The following is a 2,566-nucleotide window of genomic DNA, read 5'->3' as shown; positions in this document are numbered from 1 at the left end:
AAAGTATATAGTGCCGGACCTCAGTGCATAAGACGCGCGAGAGATACGTATCAGGCATGTCCTCCGTGGTCAGACGTAAAGGTCTGGTTTGTTGAACGTGACTTGGCCTCACCGCGTCGTCCAGTACCTGAGGCCATTTTTAGGATTATCGAAGCCGCGACGCGAATGGGCCGCAACGCGGCACTGAACCTCCCTCCTACGCATACCGAACGCGGCAACAGATACGCAGCGTGTATGGTGCCTGTTTTTTGGAATAGTAGTGGAAGAAAGATACGACAGGCATTATTCGGACTTCGCACCAACTATTCGAAAAGTATCCAAAAGATTGAGGGCATATTTTACTGGCTTCAGATATTTTTGATCGTACACTATTTCATTCGTTGGAATAATGGAATAGGAGGATATTTGATTGGGTATTCCAAATTTCTGAATATTCGAACACCGCTAACCACTAGTTACCGAGGGCTTTCACTTTAAAGGATTCTTTAGTAACTGAACGTATTCCTTCTCCTGCTATAATGAGAATCAGCAAGATTTTTACGGATCAATCGTATTTGTTGTAGACTGAATTGACTTTGTAAAGAGCTTCCCAAGTTTCTCGCGTTAATGATTTAATGTAAGTTTCATACCTTTTAGGGAAATGGTCACATTTTCTTTATTACCTTGGGCCGACGTCGACACGACGGCAAAAATAGCAACATCGTCCGACACGTTACATGCGACAGTTCCTGCTGTGAACTCAAAGAAAGGATGATTAGTTAAATGTCATCTGGTGTGGTGTTCCTAATCAGTGAAAAGCGTGTGAGAAGATTTATCAGCTGCGAAAGACCATGGTTTTCTTTAATACATCAGCGTATACATAGCTGCTTGAGTCATGGATTAATGTACAGATGTTTGAAGTGGCCCATTAAATGCAATTAAGTATCGAAAGTAAGAGGAGTAGTTAATAACTTATCAGGTTCATTGATAAACACTTCTTTTTAAATCATCTATACACAGATTTCTCTTGTGTGGGAACACGCCGCAGATTAGGCATTTTAGATTCAGAGCTTGTGTGACGGGCTTCCATTCCAGCGCCATCGGTCCCTAGCTAATCCCATGTACAACGCCTAAAATTCCCCGAAGTATCCCTCATATATTGGAAATTGCATGAAAACTGTTTCAATTTGCGGTGATGAATATGCGACTTATTTCAACTCCGGCATTTCCAAGTCATTGTTTTCATTTTTGGATCAAAATGGAAATGTTAGAGGTGGCCGAGAGTTTTAAAAATGTTGCCACAAAATTCAAGAAGGACTTGGTCGCTTTAAGTGTGAGCGCAACACAAAGGTTACTTTTGTGTTTTGTTCTCTTAATTTTTGCTATTTGTGAATTTACGGATGCCGGAGAAGCTGCGTTTTCTTTCCGTCATGGCTGAAGCCATTCGGGCGCGGTGTCGCTTGGGGCGAAAACAACGAAACGGTTTGATACGAAAAGATGCACACTCATATCCAAATGTACCCGAAAAGTAATCTTTATAAGTAGGCGACCCTTCGAAAATGCTTTTATTGCGAAGTTCTTCCCCGTTACTCGTTTATTGTGGACTTTGTCCACCTATTATGGGCATCCACCAAAACGTCATTAGGTGCTGAAGATTGCGGCTGCCAGGCCGCTAAGATGCGACTGCGTCTGCAGGAGCTTGGGAGGAGCGATTAAGCAAATGAAATCGCCTTTAGTGTTTCCTGTAAGGGCCATAAAATATTAAATTGAAATGTTTATCGTATAATCAGCCGCTTCAAAAGTGATTGAATGGTTTCGGCTGAATATCCGCCTTGCTTCAGTTTCGGTCAAACAAAGATTACGGCTGCTGACACCAAACATTCATTTGATAGTTTGAATTCACTTGTAGATCTACCACGTACCTCACTCGCCGCGGTGGCTGAGTGGTAATAGCGTTCGGCTGCTGACCCGAAAGACGCGGGTTCGATCCCGGCCGCGGCGGCCGTGTTTTTATGGAGGCGAAATTCTAGAGGCCCGTGTAATGTGCGATGTCAGTGCACGTTAAGGAACCCCAGGTGGTCAAAATTTCCGGAGCGCTTCATTACGGCGATTCTCAAACTTTTAGTCGTTTTGGGGCGTTAAACCCCAATAAACCAATGAACCAAAAACGCACCTATTGGAACTGTTCTTTTAGCCCCTAATGCAGTTCAATTTGTGCGGTTAAAATATTGCCGTGAATGTTTGTAGTGTTTGTTCATTCATCAAAGCTGCCGGCACGCCGCTTTGTTTCTGATGCAAGACACGGTTAGAATTATCTCGATTGATAGCTTCCAGGCGGAGCCGATTCTACGTTGTTCCAGAGTGTTCTAGTAACTTCCCAAGCTTTATCTGGAAAGTTTGCTATGAGCTTTAAAAAGAGCACGGCCGTGAGCGGCGGTCGTCCAACATTCTACGGTTGGACATTCTACGGACATTCTACGGTCGTCCAACATTCTGTTGGACGACCGCCGAGCCGAGCACGCTTGTTGCTACGCCGCCGCCGGGTGACGCGAAGCATAAGTGTTCCCTTCAAGTTTTTTTGTGAACG

The 2,566-nt window shown here is 44.2% G+C and overlaps 1 non-coding gene across 1 annotated transcript; it reads left to right on the top strand.

The window, feature by feature from the left end:
* The first annotated feature begins 1,908 nt into the window (after positions 1-1,908).
* TRNAS-GCU (transfer RNA serine (anticodon GCU)) lies at positions 1,909-1,980 on the top strand. Its single transcript has one exon. It is a non-coding gene; the product is annotated as a tRNA-Ser (tRNA).
* Positions 1,981-2,566: the final 586 nt, after the last annotated feature.

Source organism: Amblyomma mixtum, chromosome 8 (assembly GCF_055824585.1).
Source record: "Amblyomma mixtum isolate Tamu chromosome 8, ASM5582458v1, whole genome shotgun sequence".
NCBI lineage: Eukaryota > Metazoa > Arthropoda > Arachnida > Ixodida > Ixodidae > Amblyomma > Amblyomma mixtum.
The sequence above is the reverse complement of the archived record's forward strand: the minus strand, read 5'-3'. Positions and strand labels throughout refer to the sequence as shown.